Source organism: Euprymna scolopes, chromosome 41 (genome assembly GCF_053919585.1).
Source record: "Euprymna scolopes isolate OS-2025 chromosome 41, ASM5391958v1, whole genome shotgun sequence".
In the NCBI taxonomy this organism is placed as follows: Eukaryota; Metazoa; Mollusca; class Cephalopoda; order Sepiida; family Sepiolidae; genus Euprymna; species Euprymna scolopes.
In genome coordinates this window covers 10,539,645-10,565,136 of record NC_136522.1, presented here as the reverse complement: position 1 = coordinate 10,565,136, position 25,492 = coordinate 10,539,645, and the positions used below count along the sequence as shown (strand labels likewise).

At 34.4% G+C, this 25,492-nt stretch overlaps 1 protein-coding gene across 16 annotated transcripts in view; it reads left to right on the top strand.

Moving 5' to 3' along the window:
• The window catches only part of LOC145266346 (ankyrin repeat domain-containing protein 17-like), a 331,800-nt gene that overhangs the window by 112,324 nt on the left and 193,984 nt on the right, over positions 1-25,492 (top strand). For 3 of the 16 annotated variants that reach the window (XM_080121953.1, XM_080121945.1, XM_080121943.1), the window contains exon 1: positions 24,368-24,439. The exons of 12 other annotated variants lie outside the window; for them this stretch is intronic. The gene's annotated coding sequence lies outside the window, so the exon portion shown is untranslated. Of the gene's footprint in view, positions 1-24,366; positions 24,440-25,492 lie in introns of those variants that run through there. One more of the 16 variants, XM_080121950.1, reaches the window with a different exon arrangement.

Sequence of the window (25,492 nt, the reverse complement as noted above, 5' to 3'; positions counted from 1 at the left end):
AAATTTACAACCTTTCCTTTTCATAACCTATCATACTTTCATAAATCAGAGTCCATTTTCTGTAGGCTGTTTTTGAACCCAGTCAACGACGGGTACTTTTGCTAGTGTGTATATATATATATATATATATATATATATATATATATATATATATATATATATATATAATATCCCGTCATTTTTTTTTTCGCTTACCTTAAAGTTGTAAATAAAATTGGACATAAAATCAATATTATGTTAAAAAAAATAAAATAAACAGTTTTTCTTGATGTTTTTTCTTTCTCGGTAATATAATTATTTGAATTAAACAACAAAAAAAAAAACAATTAAAAAAAAATAATTATTTGTAAAAAGCTTTAAATGATATTAAATTAAAATATTACGCGATATGAAGTCTAAACGGTTTTCAATAATATAAATATATTCATAATGGAATATGATTCTTGAGATAATAAGTTACAAAAGCAAAATCGACTAAAAAATTCGTTTGGATTTGATTATTTAAAATGACAGGTGATAATCAAATTTTGCGCTCGACTTTAGTTATGTCGAAATTAGTAAATTATCCAAAAACGAAAAATGATAAAGTTGAAAATAAATTATTACTGGAAAATAATTTTCGAAGTAAATTGCCAGTTACACTTAAATAATAAATAGAATAGGTCTTGTGTTAACAGGGGAGGTAACTGCAGTCAGTTTTGTAACTCCCCCCCCTCAAATAATGGCGTCTTCATGTATCGTGAAATCGTGAAAGTACGTGTTTTCTGTAATAATACAATAACTAATCTCGACATGACAAGTAAATAACATTAGTTTTAGTTGAAAATGCCGATAAAACTAAGTAGACGTGTTTTTTGTTTTTTTTTTAGGTCCACCCACCTCCACAATTTTCTTTTCAATTATGACTTATATAGGTTTTCGACTATGCTGAATACGGAAATCGCATTGAAATTTTGCAGAAATAAGTAGTTATCGCGATATAAGATTGTATTATGCATTGTATTCTTCTGCGGCCATCTTTGTTACGCGCGTAGATTTGTTTATGGCACGCTCGTAAAAAAGATGGCCGCCGAAGAATACAATACCTAATACAACTTTTTTATATCTCGATAATTACATATTTCTGCAAAATTTCAATGCGATTTCAGTATTCAGCATAGTCGAAAACCTATAAAAGTCATTTAGAAGAACATTGTGGAGATGAACCTAATCTAAAAATTTACATTTTTTTTTTTTTTAAAGGAGTCTTTTACGATCTGTCATTTGGTTAGTGGTAAAAAAAAAAAGTTAATTCCCAAAAAGTTAAGACACGTTAAATTTATCTATGAAACTGACCCTTCTTCCATCCATAAAAAAAAATAATTTGGTCAATTTTTACGACGTACCCCAACCCCAATGCCCCAGTGTATTATAAACATCCCAACCTCTGTTAAGAACGGCTTTCGAAATACCCCCTCCAATCTCGAAAGTCGTTCTTAACATGGGAGGTTGGGGGGGTGTTTATTCCGAAAGCCGTTCTTAATATGGGCAGATTGGGAATGTTTATAATACGCTAGGGCACGTCGTAAAAATTGACAATGTTTTTTTTTCTTTTTTTTTTTTTCCTTTTCGCCAAGTTTAGGAGGGTGTTTACACGGAATCGCCTAAATAATAATGATATAAATAAAAATAAATAAAAGAAAAACGAAGCGTCGATTTAATTTTTGTGAGGTGTAATTCAGCAAAGGGTGTTAATCTACAACAATGCGATTATTTCTTCTCCCCACGTGGTGTAAAAAGAATAATATAAAAAAAAAAAAAATGAACACTGCGAATAATCTTTTTTCAATCTCGTTTTCCGCGCTGAGAGAAAAAGATGGACGAACCACAAGCAAGCATTTTTACATAAATCTTTTAAATAAACTTTTAAAATAAAAATTAAAAAATTAAAGAACCACTTTAAAGACAAGTGAGGACCTGTTTAATAGACTTTATCTCTTTGAAGATACAATCCCATTCCCAACTTTATGCGGGTGAAAACCAATGTCGCACAACCAGAAAGTTTTGCGCTTTTCCAGCGTCCCAATTTCACGTTTCAAAAGAGGCGACCAACAACTTTGTTCGTTTTACAATCACAATTTAAAATGTAACAAATAGGTTTATGGATATTTTTACAGTATAAACAATAAAACGAAAAACAAATATAACATTTGTGGCGGACCTGTACGAGAGTGCCCACCCCCTAAAAAATGCGTGCTTTTCATCTTTATTTTTTATTATTTTTTTTTTATAGGCATAAGTATCACATTAGCAGAAAAAATTAAAAAAAAAATTTGGTACTAGTGCACTTATTGATCCGTGCTGAAATAATGTTATTATTTAAAAAGCCATTCTTAACATGAGGAGGGTGTTTTGTACCTATTCTCTACTTTAACCTTACAACTGAATAATAATAAAAAAAAAAAACTTTAAACTTGGAAATACGATTTCAAAAAATAGCGCGGATCAGTAAATGCACTAGCAAGCACCTTCAAATTTTAATGACTTTTAAATCACGTGACAGGTCGGTAAAGAAATGTACATTAAGTCGGGTACCAATGAAGTAGAACGTTATCACGAGAAAGTGGAACCCCTTGTTAAAAGTCATTACATTTTTTTTTTTGTTTTTTTCCCCAAACTTTTTTCTATTAATGATACTTATGGCTGTAATCTATAATCGTCGGGGGGGGGGGACAGGGTGTGTGTGTGAAAAACACGCATTTTTAGGTGGGCATGGGCACTCTCGTACAGGTCTGCCATAAATGTTATGAAAAGCAAGATAAGTTACTCTTAGTCTTCTACCTAGCTGAATTAGCCATTTTTTGTTTGTTTTTACTTACTTTAAAGCGTTTATTATTTACTTTGAAACACAAGTAATGGCGAGTCTTGAATTAGAAATTTTTTTTAAATGACTGACATTAGACGGTCATCAGGCGAGTCTCGATAATCGCTAAAAAATCAAAACATAAACAAAATACTTGTAGAGGTACTTGTACAGTTAAATCAAGACATTAAAAAAATGAAAATATCGAAAGTTATATTGTACCTATCCGTTTTGGACTGAAGTTCTCCGAAAAAAAAATTCACTTAATTTGATTGAGTAGTTTTTTTTTTGTTTTTTTTTTACAGCGGAAAAACACGTTTTTATGACAGCGTGTTGAAGGTAGCCATCTTTGAATTTTTTTTTTTAACACGCCACGGGGAGATAACTCAGTTTAAAGCACCTACAGTGTAGGTGACCTACACTCCCTCGCCATCTTTAATACTAGCTTTTCTTCCTAAAAATATAACCTTTTGCTCGGTATCATAACAATTTATTTATTTATTTATTATTTTTTTTCGAAGAACTTCATTCCGTAACGGATACGTACAATATAACCTTTTTTTTTTTCTTCGATGTTTTCATTTTTTAATGTCTTGATTAAACTGTGCAAGTACTAATACATCTAAAGTTTGGAGGCCAAGCAGCCAAACCATTGTGTAACTAACCTTCAAGATGAGAAAAGTAGCTCAAAGAATGCATATCTGATTAGATTTAACATTAGTTTTGCATGATGGCATGTGTTGGACAGCTTTTATTAATTGACTTTTAAACTAACTTATCTCTGGCTAAGTCTTTATTCATCCTTGTTTCTCTCGAGTCCATCCTTATTATTTCCTCCCATATATTCCTCTGCCATCTCCACGCTTCAACATTTTTTTATTTTTATTTTTTTACAAGAGAGTCACCACTTATAAAGGCCCGAAAGCCATTCAAGAATAAGGATTAATGAATGTAAGGTGGTAATGTAGTAATCGTTGTGTAAAGTGGGTAGAATTTGATTATTTTTTTTTTTGTTTTTTTTTGAGGGATGGTTCAACAGAAACTTGTTTACATTTCGAATTAGAGGTTACCATATTGTAATCGGCCGGGAAGCAAGCCAGTGGAACAGTGTTCCACAGGTGAGCAGTTCTAGGAAAGAAGCTATGTTCATGGAATCTGCATTTGGATTTAGGCATGGGTAGAGTAGAAAACAATTGTTTATGGTGGTAGTACCCAGTCGAGCGAGTTTTGTTAAAGTTTGGCAAGAGGAAATCATGGATTGGAGCTCAGGTGAGCACTTGCTGTGAAAATAATGATAGAGCAGAGACATGTTCGCAATGTGTCTTCTGTGGAAAAGCGGGTCGGGGCATCACCTACTAATTTGGATTAGTTGGTCGACTGACTCCTGTCTAGTTTAACAAAATACATCTAAAAAAAAGGTTCGGAAGTCACACAGAATTGTGCAAATAACCATCCTGAGAACAGTAGCCCAAAGAATATCAGATTAAATTTAACACTAATTTTACATGATGGCATGTGTGGAGCAGTTTTTTATAAATTAACTTTTTAAACTAACTTATCTCTGGCCAGGTCTTTATTTATCCCTCTTTCTCTCGATTTCATCCTTATCACTTCCTTCCATATATTCTTTGGTCTTCTCCTCTAACTCTGCCATCTTCATATTTCAACATCTACTGACTCAAACACCTTCATCTGTTCTTTCAACATAGTCATACCATCAAAGCTTCTTGTTCTGCATACATCTGCCTATATTGCCAAGATTTAATATTCCTCTGAGGTCATCAGATCTAAGCTAGATGAAAACCTATTTAAATATATATATATTTTTTATCTCTTTTGAGATAAAATATCAACTTTCTGCATCTGAAAACAAATGGCGCACAACCTTCTGGTTGTGCGCATTTCCAGCGTCCCAATTTAACATTTCATAAGATGTTAATTCAAAAGACCAACTTTATTCGATTTTTTGGTTTTAAAAATTACAATTTAAAGTAACATATATTCATAAAGGTTTAAGGACATTTTGCAGTATAGATAATAAAATCAAAGTCCATAAGGAATGAAACGCACAAAGACCTGGTGTCTTTTTTATATACAAGTAAAGATTGAGATTTTTTAATCTGTAGTAATGAGTACTGAGATCACATATTTCTTGTCTTTGGGAGACTCCATGTTTTGACAAGCTTCTAGGTCTAACCTTTACTTCTGATCTGAGATGAAACGCGTACATCAAATCTGTTACCAAGTCTGCTGGAAAAATGATGTGATCGTCCTACCTCTCCAGTACATATCTCACTGCTGGTGCAATTTTCTACCTGTATAAGAGCCAAGTACGTCCAAAGATGGAGTGATGTTCCCATATCTGGGCAAGAGCTGCTAGAAAGATCTTATCCTGCCTTGACAGAGTTCAGAATAGACTTCGTAACCTAGTGGGGATGCTCTTTTATTTTCCTTGCAACCTCTTTCCCACAGAACAGACGTTGCGAGCATGTCTCTGCTTTATCGTTATTTTCATGGCAAGTGCTCGTCTGAGCTCCAATCTATGGTTCCCCAGTGGCCTGACTTTCATAAAAAATATGCGCCTAACTGAAACCACTATCAATAATTTCCCCCACTATTTATCTGTGCCTAAACCTAAATAAAGATTCCATGAACAAAGCTTCTTTCTTAGAACTGCACGCCTGTGGAACTCTATTCCGTTTTCCTGTTTTCCAACTGACTACAATATGATCATCTTCAAGTCCAACGTAAACAAATTCTTGAGTCGTTCCCCTTAAGTAATCCAATTTAACAAATTTCCATTAATGATTACTACGATATTTTCTCCATTGACTACTGTACACTCATTAACTCTTATCCTCGAGTGGCCTGTGGGGCTCTGTAAGTGGTGACTCCTTTGTAAAAAAAAAAAAAACAAAGTTTAAGGCTCCAAAAATACTTATTAGAATTGTTTGCAAAGACCCATGGCATAATGGATAAAGTACTTGTTAAAATTCAGTTGTAAGTGACAGTTTAATCCTCAGTGTAAGCGATACAAAGAATACGATTACGAATCACTTAAGACTGCTATCTGGTCATGGCTGACGGAACAAGAGTATGCTAAACCTGTGGATTAAATAAACTGTTATGCGTAGATTCCTGAATTTGACAAGATGCACCTGAAGATGGTCAGAAGTTACATTGGCTGAAATGTTGTGCAAATAACATTTCAGAAATGGAACTGTAACTTTGTTTATATAAGATTCATTTCAACAGTTAACACATTGAATCTTCTTACTATGATTTATGGTACAGATTAAACTGGATATTTTGATCAATAAAAAAACAGACAAACAATTTAATAACAGAGCAAAAATTGGATTAAATAAAGTTTTCAACTTGGATTTTCTTTTTTTTTTTTTTCTTTTAATTTTTTTTCTTTTAATTTTTTTTTTAATTTTTTTATTTAAAAAAATTTTTTTAATTTTTTTTTTACTTGCACACTGATATTCTCATCTTCAACGTTGTTGTTTCACAATGTTTCCACCGACTATTTCTCTGGCCTTCATCAGCTGGTTAACCACAATGCGATAGGAATTCTGTGCCTCTGAACTGTAGGCTACATAATTACTGCTTTCTATAGTTGTTGTCTCCCCACATTTTGGCCAACTAATCCTCTGGCCAGCTTCGGGTAGTATTGAAATCGCTGTCTTTAGACAATGCTCACCTGGAACTGTAGAGATTCAACTCCTCTATCCATTGTGCCTCAGGTGCCGAAGGAACGATAACTATAATCCTTATATTAAGCCCAGCATGTCGATGAATTCCCCCGCTTTTCATTAAGATCGAACTGTTTTTATGATATCCTGTGCTTTAAATTGAAAAAACATCAACATTAAAAAAATAAATCGCCTCTCACTGAAAATTGTAACTTAACTTGAAGTAACGTTGAAACTAGTGATGGGACGATTCCAATATTTTTCCTGACTCCAATACAATTACGGATTCCGTACTAAATTCCCGATTTCGATTCTTATGAAAATAAAATATTTAACTGTAAAGTTGCTATTTTTCCTGATTTCCATAAAACACGTTAAATGTTTCTACATATTTCCTCAAACATAAAAATACACTTCTGTGTGTGTAGGGTGGGGGTGATCTATAGATTTAAGTGTTATTGGTAGTTTAAAACCAATAAAGTCATTATTTTATTACCACCAGCAGTGGAAGACTTTGTCTTAAACAGAATCAAATAAAAAAGGAAAAGATAATTAAAAAAAAAAAAAAATCGTTTTGGCATCGGAAAATGTGCACAAATTTTTCTGATTCAAGTTTCTTTCTTAGAACTGCACGCCTGTTGAACTGTCTTCCGTTTGCCTGCTTTCCAGCTGACTACAATATGGTTGTCTTCAAGTCCAACGTAAACAAGTTCTTGATGAGCTGTTCCACTTAGTTAACAAACTTACCGAATTTCCACTACTAGCAATTACTATGAAATTGTCCCATTGACTACTGTAACCCTTATCCTTGAGTGCCCTCTGGGCCTTGATAACTGATGAGGCAAGTGAAAGAAAAGCTGACATCTTACCGCTACTCTAAGATATGAGAGGAAGTGAAAAGCGTTCAAATTTATCGATGTTAATCAAAAAGGTTGACTTGAAGTGAATAAGTTAAGAATCATGCAGATGCAGAAATGAAGGTTGGCTGCAGGCCAGTTTCTGCTGTATTTTGCTTCCCCACGATGTTGGGGTAAACCAGCTCCCCTGAAAAAGGAGAGCTCTCCAAATGAATAGCAATTATTTGATATGAACGGTTTTCCCCAACATTGATCAAAGCTAATTGCGTTTTTGGAGGTCCCGGCTGGAAAGCCAATTACCACACCTTGAATTTATTTTTTTGAAATTTTGCACAAACATTAGCCATGGTAAAAGTAATTTTTTGCCAGGACGGATTTTTCAAGATGACTCTGGTTACCCCCACCCATCAAGGGGGCCAATACAGGGGTAGAATTGCCCCGAAATCGTTTGTCCGTTCATTTGTTCACACTTTTCTCAGTAATGGTGCCTTGAATTTTTTTGAAATTTTGCACAAACATTAGTCATGGTGAAAGTAAATTTTCACTTGTGGAAGGGGACCCCTGCGTGCTCATCTTGTTTTTGTCAAAATTAGAAATATTTTCAAAGTCTCACTAGCTGTGGGCAAATAGCTCCATTGCCTTGTGGATATCTTGGAAAAGCAAAGGCTAAGAAATAAATCCTGATAAAAATCTGATTTGGAGTCCCAATAGGCGGATAATGAAGCACTGCAGCACCTTTCCGGCAACTCCTGCAGTTATGCTGGCTCCGACTATATTGGTTCGCCTTTCCGTCGGATTCTGTCTGCAACGGCAGGAGGGGGATCTTGGTAACTGGGCAAACTTAGATCGCCTTATCACCTGCCCTGGCCTGCATCTGGAGAGGAAACTCCAGCTTTATTTTTTAGCCACTGCAGGCGCTGCAGTGCACCAGACTAGATGCAGAATGCCGTTGCCATCTATGTGAATAGGTATGACATGTAAACTAATGCAGATGCATTAATAAGTTGATTTACAACCAGGTTGAATGAAATATTTTTTTCTGATTCCAAAGTTGAAAGAATTTGTGTAGGTTGACAACTGTCTCTTTTTTTTTTTTTTTTTTTTATAGTAAGTTTTTTTAATAGTTAGTTTCTCTTTTGTTTGGAAAATAACTTTTTAATTGGATGTTTAATATTTTCACTAAATATTTGAATTCTGAGCTGATTTTTCAGAAAACCTGTTAAGACTTTCCCCCAATGGAAAATGAAATTTAGTAGATCCAGTAAATCAGGAAGGATTATAACTTTGTCATGATATATTTTTAACGTTACAAAATTGATAGCCACCATCTTTTTGTCATTCGTTACCAGACGAGTAGGCGTCTAATAAGTAATGCCTCTGAATAAAGTTTTCATAACGGTAGAGCAACGAAACTTGGCACAGTTGTTAGTTTTTCTCTACATAGGCACCATCGAAAGTCTTTTTCAAAAGATTTTCGATGGCTGTCAACCCCCACCTGTATTTCCTCCTGTATCAGAAAACATGCTATGCAACATACAAATCTGTGTGTGATGCCAAGCTAATCAAAAACCTTGATTCCAGTAAAACAACTGGCCCTGGCGGCATTCCAATTTATCAAATTTTCACTACCAACAATTACTACGATATTATCCCATTGACTACTGTATACTCAATAACCCTTATCCTCAAGTAGTGACTCCTATGTAAAACAAAACTTTAACTCATCTTCTTAGCACATCTCCAAATTTATCCTGAAGCATTCGAAGCAGTCTTGTTTCTGGAAAAGGTGTCATCAACTAAGGATTTCAGCTGGCATCATGCAAATGCTAAGAAATGATGGTTTCAATATGCAAATGCTAAGAAATGATGGTTTCAATATGCAAATGCTAAGAAATGATGGTTTCAATATGCAAATGCTAAGAAATGATGGTTTCAATATGCAAATGCTAAGAAATGATGGTTTCAATATGCAAATGCTAAGAAATGATGGTTTCAATATGCAAATGCTAAGAAATGATGGTTTCAATATGCAAATGTTAAGAAATGATGGTTTCAATATGCAAATGCTAAGAAATGATGGTTTCAATATGCAAATGCCAAGAAATGATGGTTTCAATATGCAAATGCCAAGAAATGATGGTTTCAATATGCAAATGCCAAGAAATGATGGTTTCAATATGCAAATGCCAAGAAATGATGGTTTCAATATGCAAATGCCAAGAAATGATGGTTTCAATATGCAAATGCCAAGAAATGATGGTTTCAATATGCAAATGCCAAGAAATGATGGTTTCAATATGCAAATGCCAAGAAATGATGGTTTCAATATGCAAATGCCAAGAAATGATGGTTTCAATATGCAAATGCCAAGAAATGATGGTTTCAATATGCAAATGCCAAGAAATGATGGTTTCAATATGCAAATGCCAAGAAATGATGGTTTCAATATGCAAATGCCAAGAAATGATGGTTTCAATATGCAAATGCCAAGAAATGATGGTTTCAATATGCAAATGCCAAGAAATGATGGTTTCAATATGCAAATGCCAAGAAATGATGGTTTCAATATGCAAATGCCAAGAAATGATGGTTTCAATATGCAAATGCCAAGAAATGATGGTTTCAATATGCAAATGCTAAGAAATGATTGTTTCAATATGCAAATGTTAAGAAATGATGGTTTCAATATGCAAAGTCCAAGAAATGATGGTTTCAATATGCAAAGTCCAAGAAATGATGGTTTCAATATGCAAAGTCCAAGAAATGATGGTTTCAATATGCAAATGCCAAGAAATGATGGTTTCAATATGCAAATGCCAAGAAATGATGGTTTCAATATGCAAATGCCAAGAAATGATGGTTTCAATATGCAAATGCCAAGAAATGATGGTTTCAATATGCAAATGTTAAGAAATGATGGTTTCAATATGCAAATGCTAAGAAATGATGGTTTCAATATGCAAATGCTAAGAAATGATTGTTTCAATATGCAAATGCCAAGAAATGATTGTTTCAATATGCAAATGCCAAGAAATGATGGTTTCAATATGCAAATGCCAAGAAATGATGGTTTCAATATGCAAATGCCAAGAAATGATGGTTTCAATATGCAAATGCCAAGAAATGATGGTTTCAATATGCAAATGTTAAGAAATGATGGTTTCAATATGCAAATGCCAAGAAATGATGGTTTCAATATGCAAATGCCAAGAAATGATGGTTTCAATATGCAAATGCCAAGAAATGATGGTTTCAATATGCAAATGCCAAGAAATGATGGTTTCAATATGCAAATGCCAAGAAATGATGGTTTCAATATGCAAATGCCAAGAAATGATGGTTTCAATATGCAAATGCCAAGAAATGATGGTTTCAATATGCAAATGCCAAGAAATGATGGTTTCAATATGCAAATGCCAAGAAATGATGGTTTCAATATGCAAATGCCAAGAAATGATGGTTTCAATATGCAAATGTTAAGAAATGATGGTTTCAATATGCAAATGCTAAGAAATGATGGTTTCAATATGCAAATGCTAAGAAATGATGGTTTCAATATGCAAATGCCAAGAAATGATGGTTTCAATATGCAAATGCCAAGAAATGATGGTTTCAATATGCAAATGCCAAGAAATGATGGTTTCAATATGCAAATGCCAAGAAATGATGGTTTCAATATGCAAATGCCAAGAAATGATGGTTTCAATATGCAAATGCCAAGAAATGATGGTTTCAATATGCAAATGCCAAGAAATGATGGTTTCAATATGCAAATGCCAAGAAATGATGGTTTCAATATGCAAATGCCAAGAAATGATGGTTTCAATATGCAAATGTTAAGAAATGATGGTTTCAATATGCAAATGCCAAGAAATGATGGTTTCAATATGCAAATGCCAAGAAATGATGGTTTCAATATGCAAATGCCAAGAAATGATGGTTTCAATATGCAAATGCCAAGAAATGATGGTTTCAATATGCAAATGTTAAGAAATGATGGTTTCAATATGCAAATGCTAAGAAATGATGGTTTCAATATGCAAATGTTAAGAAATGATGGTTTCAATATGCAAATGTTAAGAAATGATGGTTTCAATATGCAAAGTCCAAGAAATGATGGTTTCAATATGCAAATGCCAAGAAATGATGGTTTCAATATGCAAATGCCAAGAAATGATGGTTTCAATATGCAAATGCCAAGAAATGATGGTTTCAATATGCAAATGCCAAGAAATGATGGTTTCAATATGCAAATGCCAAGAAATGATGGTTTCAATATGCAAATGCCAAGAAATGATGGTTTCAATATGCAAATGCCAAGAAATGGTTTCCACAAACCCTAATATACTAATCTTGATCTCTTTGGTTATTTGGCGAATGATCACTTGTCGATTTTCCCCCAAAAAATTTTCAATTTTCACCCTAAACAAGGCATAGTGCCACTTTGAAGTAGAGGGCTACTATCGGAGGCGTAAGTTGCAGGAACATTATGAAGGGAGATGAGCAGCAAAATGTTTTGAACTTCTGCATGTCAGTACAGTTGGGAAAGCAGAATCCCGGAAGGGAGCTTCAAAGTCTAGCAGTTCTGGGGAAGAAACTATTGGAGTAGAAGGCTTTCTTACACCTAGTGATCTCTACTGTGTAGAGGTGGGATTTAGTTGCGTGTCTGGTTTGACTGAGGTATTTACATCGAAGGGGGGGGGGTACAAGTTTTTGCAGTTCGTCAGATCATTCACCATTAAAACACTTGTAGAACAGGCAGAGGGATGCAACATTAAGTCGATAGGACAGAGGCTGAAGCTTAGATGACGATTTAGAACCTATCAGGTTCGCAAATCTCTTTTAAACCCTATCCAGGAGTGAGAGACTAGTAGTAGGCCTTCTGACAGATGCCTTATCGATGGCAAAGGAGGTGGGGGGGGCAGGTCTGTTAGGTGTTTCCTCAGTTTTCCAGCCATGTATGAATTCACAATGCCATCATTTTACAAGCTTATAATGATGGGGCATCATTACCATACGTTTCTTTCATTTCATCAAAACTTTTCTGTGACGTGCACTCTTTCAAATACTGAAACCGGATCACTGCACGACACTCAACAGGCTCCATTTCACACCTGACTCAGTAAATCAGAAACCACAATTAGTTCAGAGCTGTAATTTTCCACATAACCCATAGAGATATAAATCATTGCGCATGCAAAATTTTAGCTAGATCTGACAATTTGAAGTGGGTCAGGAACATTACTTGTTGAACAGCCCTCGTATTCATTATATTTGGTTTAACATGCATTTTTACATGATGACCTTCATTTGATGGCTGTAAAAAAAAATTAATTTCCAAGTCTTGAGTTGGCCACCTTGGTGCTTATTCCAACTATTGGATAAAGGATGCTTGAGATATTATTAATGTGTAGTGGGTTGCGCTGGCTTCATCCATCCTTGCTACTGCATCTCTCACAATCAAGCCTGATGGTTCAGTGATTGCGTGATCTCTAGCCTCTTGTTCTTCCAATCTGTTGATATGGCGAGGTCTAAAGTTGAGTTTTTGGTCAGTTTTAACCACTGTCAACCAATTCAATACAGAGATATAACGGATAGACAAACTGAAGCAAATTAACATTTAATGGTGGCTGATGAATTTCCCCCGAAATATTGCAGTAGGGATACTCCATATATATTATCTAATTAATTAGTGTTTATTGAGATGAGTATTATATATTCATTTATTTATTGCGGACTATTATCCTCATCTTTTTTAGTTGTTCTCATGATGTTTCGTCCAACTATACCTCTGGCCTTCGTCAGGTGGTAACCGCGACAGGGTAGGAACTTCAGACAGTGCTCACCTGGAACCGTAAAGATTCCACGTCTCTATCTACTACACCACAGGCCCGAAGGGCGATCAAGGTTGAATTTTTATTTTGTGGCACAGTGGATAGACGTTGAATCTCTAGTTCCAGGTGAGCATTGTCTGAAGATAGTGGTTTCAATCCTATCCAAAGCCGGCCAGAGGCTTAGTTGGCCAAAACGTGGTGAGACAAAAACCAACTATGGAAGGCAGTAATTGCTGGGAATGCAGTTAAGAGATTCAGAATTCCTATCCCGTTGCGGTTACCACCTGACGAAGGCCAACAACTAAAAAAGATAAGGATGATATAGTCCACAATAAATAAATGAATGGGTACTCCATCTGACTTTCACCTGACATGTATTTTGTTCTTGCATCAGGCGGAGGTAAGATATAATATCCATGTTGCAATATTTCGAGGAAATTTCCCTTCGTCAGCTACTATTATATGTTAATTTGCTTCAGTTTGTTTATCCGTTACATCTCTGCATTGTATTGTCTCCTATGAACTTAAATTTCTTTTACATACACTTGCAGGCCACATGTCATTGCTCTGTTGTAAAGTACAGTAAAATATATTTTAGTTTACGCAGATTTTGTATTATAGAGCCAATTCTCTATTGATTATTACATTGTACCCAATATATAGTAGTGGCTGCCAAAGGCCTGGTTGTAAAAAAAAAAAAAAAATGATAATTTGTGCAGATTACCTATCTATTATTATAGATTGAATGCTCTATTGTATTCTACCCAATATATAATGGTGATTTCAAAATTAAAAAAAAATATGACTTTGGTGCCGTCAGATAGAATATAACCTAAACATGTAGTTCTTCAGTCTTATTCGTTACTGTCTGATCTCAATTCATATGCATATAAAAGCTCCAAAAAGATAACATTGGTAAAGATATAAATGTATATTTGTGCATGCGTAGAAATAACACATTTAGTTGCCTTATGCCTGCCAAGTTCCAATATTTTTCAATTTTTACCCCTTAACAGCTATTTTTACCAGCTAAAAAAACAAATGAAAATTGTTTCAGAGGTTAAAATCCTCTATATATCAAGTTTCAAGTCTGTAGATCAAAAATTATAGTTCACTATGTCTTAGAACTTTTTATATACTGTCTAGATTGTAATATCTACAATTTGTGAATGCACGTCGAGTCTACATTTATTTTAATCCACTTATCGGGAGCTACTTTTCCCCAACATTTTGTGGAGCATAAAGCTTAACTGGCTTGAAGCCAAAGTTAAGTGCGTATCTTCTATGGTTGATGCTTGACCTCATTAAATTTACGCACCTGTGTGAACTCCTTCACTTAACTTTTTAATCGCTAGATTTAAACGTCTTTCACTTTGTCGACCTAGCGCAGCAGTTAAGATGTCAGGTTTTCTGCCTTCGTGTCACTGGTTCGAACCTGCCTGTCTACCAACCCTTTTTTTTCCCCCTCCACACACACCTCCAATCATCCGGGCAACGCTAGGCACCCATGCTAGTCTAATAAGAAAACATAAAATTAAATAATTCATGTTCGTTTTTTTCAGTGATAGACAAATTAGTTAACCTTTATGTAGTTGCTTACATATCCATGACGAGTATATTAAAAAGTTTTTAATATTTTTTTTTTTTTTTAGATAAAAATGTAGGCTTTTAATAACAATGTCAGAACGAGAAAAAAAATTCAACTTTATAGGTGTGTGTGTGTGTGTGTATCTATAAAATAAATCTCGCCTGTTGGTTAAATGTATGTCACGCCAAAACTTTCGACAGAGGCAACAGATCCTGACAAGATCGGTATCATTTTGAAGCTCGACATCTCGGATGACAAATATCGAAAAATTGGCCAAAAAATATTAATTCCATCACTCTAAAGTCTGCCGTTTTGTACAAGGAGGGGTCTTTTTTTTCGCCGACATTTTAGCAAGTCATTATCACTGTTGGATTGACTTTGGTTAATTTCAACGCTTTTGACTTCCGGTTGCATCCTGGAGACATCGGCTAAGATGTCAGATTTTCTTTCACTTTCTTTTCCGCCTTCACAGCACCGGTTCGAGCCTGTCTCCCTACTACCACTTTTTTTTTTTTCTTTTTGCTCGACACACATCTCCAAACACCGGGGCACCCAGGCTAGTATATATATATATATATATATATATATATATGAAAATTCCATATGGTCATACCATCATAATCAATTCATCCTTAGGATTACCTTAGGGCAAGTGAAATGCTTTCAGCAAATCCTGACGTGTTGGATTTAGTCAGATTTCACATTGGTGATCTGTCTGCTCATGGATCTGTCATAGTGCTGCAGTTGGGTGAGAAACGATTAGGTAAGGGCTATTACTACTATTAACAGCCATGTATCATAGCACTCCTGACAATTTACGTGGCATTTGGAATATGATATTTTTGCTCCTGACAACTATACAACTTACCCCAGATGTAGAGAGGGACAAGTTGCGACCTTATTAAAAGTAACAACTTACAAAATTTCACCCAAGCTACCTTCACCCTTGTGGCTGTATTTGGTTCACGTCCACCACCTGTGTGATATTATGGGTTGCCCGCTCGATAACTGCTGACCTCAACAGTGTGTGCTGTGGATTTCTTCTCCTTTACCTTCTCTTCTGGCTGTGTTGTCGTCTTTCACATTGGCGGCTATCAAGTGAGCGAGTGAACAGATTCGCAAATATAAAAAACTAAAACGCAAAACTCTGACATATTCTGCAAATATCAGTTGCACTCTTAGTGTATGTGTGTGTGTCTGTCGAGGCCATGTTCATCAGTTGCATGATCAGTTCGTTTCCCCAGTTTCTTAGAGCCACGACCTGCCTTTGACTGGCCAACTCGCAACTGTCGCAAACCCAAGACTGTCCGCAAACTCTTCCCAACCGTCAGAAATTATCGCAAACCAAAATGCTAAAATTTATTTACCGATCCTTTGTTCCTGCTACTGCCATACCTTGATTAACAATTCTATTTTGACTTTTTTTGTGTTTTTTTTGTAAACAACTTCCTGTCTATTGTTCTGCTGATAAACCCATTCTTTTTTTTTTTTTTTTTTTTCTTTTTTTTCTTTTTAAACTTCCTTACACTTGAAGGGAAGGGAGACATTGATAGTATCGCATATCTAATATCATCTCTTATGACTTTATCCATGCATTGAAATTGGATAATTTACCCTTCAAGCTTTTTTTAAATTTTTTTTTTATTGTAAGGTTAAAGTACAGAATAGGTACAAAACACTCTCCCCTCCACATGTTAAGAATGGCTTTTTAAATAATAATGTTAATATTTTAGCACGGATCAATAAATGCATGAATATTTTATTTTAAATTCTCCATCCCGTCTCCAATTATGGGAGAGATCACTTGATTTGCCAGAGATGCGGGTTACCTTTTGAAATTTTCATAAGAAGGGCAAGGTTAATAAAGCATTCTGACCTGCAGCATTTTTTCAACTGGCAAATCTGTGTATCTTCCACAGTTTAGTCATGAGGTTTATATACTAACACCATTACTTCATTGTATATGTCATGTTTATCTTAATAAAATTTTTATTTTCTGAATCCCAATTGTATATTGTCAAAAATATGGGTTTGAATTAGATTGGCCATGCTATGATGAAGAATGTATACGATAAATGTATTATTTTGGTGAGAGAAAAGTGAATGTAGGAATGGTTAGCATTAGTTTGTTATGAGCGCCCCTTACTTTTCAGCCTTGTACCAAATTTTTAAATATGAAAATGGTGTTTTGGCAGACTTAAAGAATTTTGTCCCCTTCTCTATTTTTTTTTATTTTCGTCTTTTTTTTTTTTTTCAATTTTTTATCAGATTATTATCGAATGGACACTAGTCTATCAGATTATCAAAAAAAAAAAATTTTTAATATTTAAATATTTGTAGGGGTGCTCGGTTTCTAATGCGGCGTTCTAGTGACTCAATCACCCATTTTAAAAGCACTCAACGTTTTTAGGCCAGATTTCACAAATTTAACATTTTTTTAAAGCAGTTTAGTCATTTTCTTAATTTTTTTTTTTTTCTTTAAGTGAAATTAAAAAAATACTAAACTACTAGAACGTTGCATTAAAAACTGAGCAACCCCTACAAATATTTAAATATTGACTTTTTAAAAAATTTTAATGTGATAGATTATTCGATAATAATCCGCTGGTAAAAATTGGGGGGGGGGGAGAAGGGAAGGGGCAAGATTCTTTAGTTGAAAATATTTAATTTTTCCGGTCACTGTACTTTTTTGTGGACCCACAAATAGGCACAGGTTACCCTGTATTGTATCGTTTCTAACTCCCTTCCGGCACACAAAACAAGAATACTGACCAGAGTCCCTTAGAGATGGTGGACCAGAGCTACACATTATGGCTCTGGTTTTAGGCATGTTTACCTTCCAACTCTTGATCCCCCCCCCCCAGACCATCCTTTGATATTCCCAGTGTATCCTTTAACTATTTCAAGAACTCCGCAATAATATCTCGGGCATCGCAAAGAGTAATTCCCATGGACAGCCCAACTAAAACTCTCCAAAACTATGATGAAAGATAACAGACTAAGAATGAACTGATGAACTTGATATACCAATTCCCATTTGATCACCGAAGTTAAGCAACATTGAGCTTGGTCAGTATTAAAATGGGTGACTATTTGGGAATGCCAAGTACTACATCCATTCTCCACTTATCTCAATCATCCTAAACTTATATATTTGCGGACTATCATTATCTTCATAGTTGTTGTTTCGTGATATTTCGGCCAACTATTCCTCTGGCTGTTGTCAGCAACAACAACAATGAAGATGAGGATAACAGTCAGCGAACAAATAAATAAAATTAAAAAATATACAAATTACTCGTCTCCAAAGGTATCGACCCAACGATGAAAGACCAGATAACAATGAAAACTAGGATTTATAAGACCAAAAAAAAAACCCAACCTAGATAGCCATTCAGGGTCCATGATGCAGTAGATAGATGCGTTGAATTTCTATGATTCCAGGTGAGCATAGTCTTTTTTTTTACATGAGTATCACCACTTATCAAGGCCAAAAAACTACTTGAGGATAAGGGTTAAAGAGTGTACAGTAGTCAATAGAACAATATAGTAATCGTTAGTAATAGAAATTTGCTAAATTTGTTAAGTGGAACGGCTTATCAAGAACTTGTTTACGTTGGACTTGAAGACAATCAGATTGTAGTCACCTGGAAAACAGAAGACAGTTCCACAGGTGTGCAGTTCTAAGAAAGCTTTTTTCATGAAATCTATGTTTAGGTTTAGGCACGGATAAAGAGTGGGAGGAATTATTGATAGTGTTTTCAGCTAGATGGGTGTTTCTTGTGAAAGTTTGGCGATGGGGGGGGCATAGATTGAAGCTCAGTCGAGCACTTGCCATGAAAATAATAAAGCAGAGATAAACTCGCAACATCTCTTCTGTGAGATAGTTTGCAGGGGAGAGAAAAGGACATCTCCTACGAGGCTAAGAAGTCTATTTTGAACTCTATCAAGGCAGGATAAGTCCTTTCTAGCAGCTCCTGCCCAGATATGGCAACAGTACTCCATCCTTGGACGTACCTGGCTCTTATATAGATAGAGAATTGCATCAGCAGTGATCGATCTACTGGATAGATAGAAGAATCCCACCATTTTTCCAGCGACCTTGGCAATGGATTTAATGTATGTGTTCCATTTAAGATCAGGAATAAAGGTCAAGCCCAGAAACTTGTCAAAACATGAGGCCTCCCCAAGACGAGAGCCATTCATTGGATCTAGTAATTCACTCTCGTTCGTTTGTTTGCACTTTTCTCATTAGCCATGCTTTGGTTTTTCAAAAAAATTTTGCACAAAGTAAATTTTTACCAGAATGGATTTTCCAGGATAACTCTGGTTGCCCCCCTGGGGGGAGGGGGTATTAAAGGAGTAAAATTGCCCCCAAATCGTTCATCCGTTTGTTTATTTGTACTTTTTTTTTTTTTTTTTTTTTTTTTTTTTTTTAATTTGCACAAACATTAGTCATGATGAAAGTAAATTTTTGCCAGAACAAATTTATTCACTCGTGGAGGGGAACCCTGCATGCTCGACTTTTTTTTTTTTTTTTTAAATTTTCACTCCAAAACAGAATTAGCTGCCAAGTTCTTGGCAAAGAGGTGGCTGATGCTGACAAGATTACCTCCAGTCCATCTATGCCAACACTTCAAAGACCATAAACGACCCAGTTCTCTCTGATTCTTTCTCCTCTGATCTTGATTTCATAGTGCAACAAGGTAAGAGGTGGCTGGTTAATTTTAATTCATCTAAAACCAAGCTCTTATCTTTACATCGTCAACACTCTGATCCCCGTCTGACATCAATTGATATGAATGCCTCTCGTCTTGGGGAGGTTCCATGTTTTCACAAGCTTTTAGTCCTGACCTTTATTCCTGATGTGAGATGGAACACTTACATCAAATCCGTTGCCAAGACTGCTGGAAAAATGGTGGGATTGTTCTTCCGCTCCAGTAGATATCTCGCTGCTGATGCAATTCTCTACCTGTATAAGAGCCAAGTATGTCCAAGGATGGAGTACTGGTGCCACATGTGGGTAGGAACTGCTAGAAAGACTTTATCTTGCCTTGCAAGAGTTCAAAATAGACTTTGTAGCCTAGTGGGGGATGTCTTTTTCTCTTCCCTGCAGTCTCTTTCTCACAGAAGAGATGTTGCAAACCTGTCTCTGCTCTATCATTATTTTCATGGCAAGTGTCCATCTGAGCTCCAATCTATGGTCTCCCTGGCCTGATTTTCACAAAAAAATACCTGTCTAGCTGAAACCACTATCAATAATTTCCCCCACTCTTTATCTGTGCCTAACTCTAAATGTAGATTCCATGAACAAAGATTCTTTCTTATAATTGCACACCTGTGAAACTTTGTTTCATTTTCCTGCTTTCCAAATGATCAAAATATGGTGGTCTTGAAGTCCAATGTGAACAAGTTCTTGATGAGCTATCCCTTTAAGTAATCCAATTTACCAAATTTCTACTACTGAGGCTTACTATGAAATTTTCCCATCGACTACACTCGTTAACTCTTCTCTTTGAGTGGCCTCCGGGCCTGTATAAGTGATGACTCTTTTGTTAAAATAAAACAAAACTAAAAAAGCTCATGCACAGAGATTAAACTATTCAAAGTAACACCAAACATCGGTATATGAGATACAAAAAAAGATGTGAAGAAAAGAGGTAGTAATGAGTAGACTACAAATAGTTCACACTCCTGTCACTCACTCACATCTACTAAAAGGAGAAGAGGTGCCTATTTGCATAACGCGTCAGAAGCCCTACACAGTACATCATATACTGACAGGCTGTGTGGACTTTAAACTAGCCCGAATGAAGCATTACCGGAGAATAGTACAAGGTCGATATTAAAAAAAAAAATCGATTCCAAAAAAAAAAAAAAAAAAAAAAAAATCATTGAATTCCTGAAAGAGATTAGAATATACAAAAAAATATAACAAAAGATTCCACAAGAAAAACCAAAAACAACTAACGAGCATCTAACACATTACAATTAAAGTTTTGGCATTAAATGACCCAAAAGTGGTTGATATGCCGTCAAACAAACATAACTATATTGCACTTTTGTCAAAGGTTCTGTTCTTTTAGTGGCCTGGCAAGAACACAGGGGAGACAACCGAAGCAACAAAACTGAAGGTGACCTGCAGGACACTATACACATAAATGTAGGCAAATTGGTTTAAAAAAATGTTCTTTTTTGCCAATCGTCATAAAATTTTAAGCATAGAATACTGTTATACCCTTCAAAAAGCCTGCAAATTTTCATAGTTTCGTCTCATAGAATAAAAGATATGAGCATTTCAATATTCAATTTGGGTATCAGTATAGATATATCTATAGATATACCACCTTGGCAATTTTATAAGTCAAAATCTCAGTGACTACTGATCAGAATTTAACAAATGACTTGTTGGAAAAGTAATGAGCTGATTTGTGTAGTGGGCTATGTGACATTTGTCTTAAAGATAGCACATTAAGGGGATCGTCCATCATCCAGAGCCTATTTGTGGCACATTTTTACAGCCATAATCATAGTCAATCATAGTCCTTTGTTTTCCTAATTTTGCATATAAATTACAAATTATCTTATATTTCCCTAAAACTTCTGGCCTTGATGGAGGGGAGACTAAAACTTACTGCCATGGTTTCAAATGATCTGAAATAACAGCAAGGGGAGACTTGATTCCAAATTTTTCTCTTTGTTATATCTCCCCTCTTTTGTTTTCATACATATAGTAAATTTCACAGTGTATAAAGAGTATTTGATACTAGAGATATTTATGATCGTACCCTATTTCCAAAAGAGGGGAGATATGATATGAGAAATATTTGGAATCCAGTCTCCCCTTTCTGTTATTTCAGATCATTTGAAACCATAAGTTTTAATCTCCCCTCCATCAAGTCTAGAGGTTTATTTTGTGGGGATATATTTATTTATTTGTTAAATTCAAGTGTTACAATATATTTTTGTTGATTAAATTGTTAGGTGAAAGTACAGAATAGTTACAAAACACCCTCCCCTCTGCATATGTTCATATCCGGTCGCTCCTTCTCTGCATATGTTCATATCCGGTCGCTCCTTCCTTTTTGAGTAATTTGTTAACGGTATCTTTTGTTTATTAAATTGTTAGGTGAAGGCACAGAATAGATAAAGAGATCTGCCTCTTCCTGTATTCAGAAGGGCTTTTCCAAATAACATTATTTAAAAAAAAAAAAAAAAAAAAAAACTTTAAAAATATGTGAGTACAACAATAGCCACCACTTATAACAAAGGAAATAACATTGCTTAATATCCAGAAAATTACTTATTGGTGGCAAAATTAAATGTGATATTCGTTTTCAGCATACTCGAAAACTTAGTCGTCATTTTAAAGGGAAAATTTTAAGGTGGAAACTAAGTATAAATTTATCTCCCCCCCCCCTCAAAAAAAAAGTTAACGTTGTTGCAAACGGAAATGCAGTGAAAACAGTAATCGTTCTTTTCGTTCAGATGGTTTTCTCCTAAAACAAAATAGTGATCTCTATCTAAATACGGATTTCAATTAAACATAAAAAATAAGGTAAATTTTCAGATTAGGTCCACAATTTTCTCTTAAATGATGACTCTTTAGTAGGTTTTCGACTATGCTGAATACGAACATCGCATTGAATTTTTTTTCAGAAATAAGTAGTTATCTAAATATAAAAAGTTGTATTATGCATTGTATTCTTTGGCTGCCATCTTTTTACGCGCGTGCGCGCGCCATAAACAAATCTGCTCATGACTGACACTGCACGCGCTTAAAAAAAGATGGCCGCCAAAGAATACAATGCATAATACAACTTTTTTTTTTTATATCGCAAAATTTCAATGCGATTTTCGTAATCAGCATAGTCGAAAACCTATAAAAAGTGTCATTTAAAAGAAAATTGTGGAGGTGGGTGGACCTAATCTATAAAAATACCAAAAAGAAAATAAAAACGCATCTCTGAAATAAAGCAACTGTTTTTTGCGTGGATAATCTTACCAAACTATCTATTTAGTGCGCGAGGCTGGATATAAGCAAATAATACTACAAAGTGAAAAATCTTATACAATTCTTATTTTTCACTATGGTATTCTTTGTTTATATCCAGCTCCGAAGAACTAAACGATCGCTCATGGTTATCTTGAACTTTTCAGCTTTAAGATGGATGCCATTATATCAATCAAATTAGTTCTTAGTATAACAATTTGGTTAAATTAAAAATTAGGCTCTATTATTACGATATATTGTTTGGTCGTTAAATTATTAATTTAACCAAATTGTTATAAAAGTAGAACTAATTTGGTTGATATAATTTTGTTTTAATGACATCCATTGTAAAGCCGAAAAGTTCAACATAATCTTGCTTATTTAGTAATATTAGTTATGCAAAACTGGTCTGTCCGACCCAATAGTTTTCGAAACTAAAATAATAGAACTTGCTCATATTGGCTATTTGACCTGATTTGCACTCTTCTGACCTGGGCCAATGATGGAGAAATCTTTCTATACCGAGGCAATTGTTTTAATTATTTTTGTTCCAACCCAAAGTGTTCCTATTTGTGGAGCTGAATTTCTCTGCATTAAAAATCAACTTGTAATTAAATCCATTCTCGTAGGGAGGAAACTAAATAGGACAAATTGATTCTGAGGAGATCGTATAGGTTGAAACCTCAACTTATCTATTTGGTGCTTGTCCAGAATTCAACCTAAAAAAAAATATATACAAAAAAGTCTTTATATAGTACTCATCCATCACAGAACGAAAATGTCATATTCTAAAAATTACGTAAATTCGTCAAGTAGTTTTTTTTTGTTGTTGTTTTTTTTAACTAAAAAACATCAAATTTTCATGAGTTAGCAAGAGTTCGTGTTTTGATCCGCCATATTTTAACTAAAGGCTGACAACTCAATTCTAACTACGGAGATCAAAACCAGGTTTGTAATGACTATGATTTACTATTAAAATCACTAAAAAATAGTTAAAAAGAAAAAAAACTAATTTATATATTAAAAAAAATTGATAAATTTGATTATTTTTTTTTTGTAATATGACATACGTAAAGATATTTTTTTTTTATAGGTTGAATTCTGATAGACAACGTTGATTTTATATATTTCAGTATTTACTTCAACAGTACATAAGTAGAGCTTAGTAGTAGAATCATAATATACTTGTGGCAAGTGAGCTACACGAAAACGTTTTTCATTACATCAAAGGAATTCGTTAGATTGTAGTACACACAACGTAGCCATTCATAAAAAAGTGCCCCGTCTACACAAACAGGGACAGATAACCCATATAAAATCTAAGGGCAGGTAACCCCCAATTCTTAGAATTATCATATCTAAGTAAAAAAAAAAAAATGAATAAAACTGCTTTAATTTATTGAAAAAATCAAATGTGAAATGATTTTCCATTGTTTAAAAAAAATCTATATACATAAGTAAATGTTTGATGCTAATTAATTTCTTTTGATAGATTTTTTTTTATATATATAAGAAGCCGTAAATCGTTTCTCTGTTGTATAATAATAACTGTTTACGACAGTCGTAACAGGATCCATTTCCTGTAGTTGCCGCCATATTGCCGTGAACACACAAGCGTGACTGTCTGGTAAGCCTGAAAATCTCTCATCCCGATCTGGGACACCATTTATTAACTCGGTTTCTTTTCGTATTGGCAACTTTATTCCACCTACCAAGTGCCTAGGTTTGATTCCGTCCTGCAATCGACCCGAACAACGCGTGTGTTTGCTACGTATATATGCGTACTTAAATCCTCGAAAGTGTCTCTCGCTCTACGTATGTGTAAATGACTCTCTCGCTCTCTCTTTCTCTGATGAGATCACATTCAATCTTTTTTTCTTTCTTTCCCGTGCCAATAAATATCACCCCTACGAAGACTTTGTTCTCCAATGACAACCTACCGACACTAAGCATCCACCCGTATGTTCCCCAGTTAAACTATATACATATATATATGAAAAAAATTAAAACAAAAAAAAGAAAAATTTCCTTTTTTTTTTTTTTTCTTTAATTTTTTTTTTTCCACCCCATGATCAACTCTCGTTCTAGATTTGCCCTCTCTTTTTTTTTCCTGCTCATTTTTAACCCCCTTCATCTTATATATATATATATATATATATATATATATATATATAATAAAAATTTTGTATTTTTCCCCCCTTATTTTATAAGGTCGACATCTGTCCAATTGTGTCAGAAAATAAAGACCAGTTCAGCCCATTTAAAAATCCCTTTTTCATCTTCTGACGATATTTTTTATAAAATTCTGTCGGCAATCTTTTCTAAATTAATAATTAAAAAAAAGGTACGTTTAGTCATTTTTTTTTTTTTTTTGTTTCGACACAGTTCTTTTCAAATGTCGGACAATAATTTTTTATTCATAAAATCTAAATGAATGGTTTCATTTTTATAAAACTAATTTTTATATCCCGACCCGTTTTGTAAATTAACATTTTTAATAATTTATAATAAATTGCTAATTTACTCCCCGTCGCTGTAAATTTCATTTTATGTTAAGAGTTAACAGTAAAAATGTACTGTTCTCAGTTTTAATATTTAAAAAAAAAAAAAAAAAATCTTAAGCTAACATTCTTGAAAAATTATTAGTAAATTCGGTCACTTTTTTATTTTATTCTTTTAA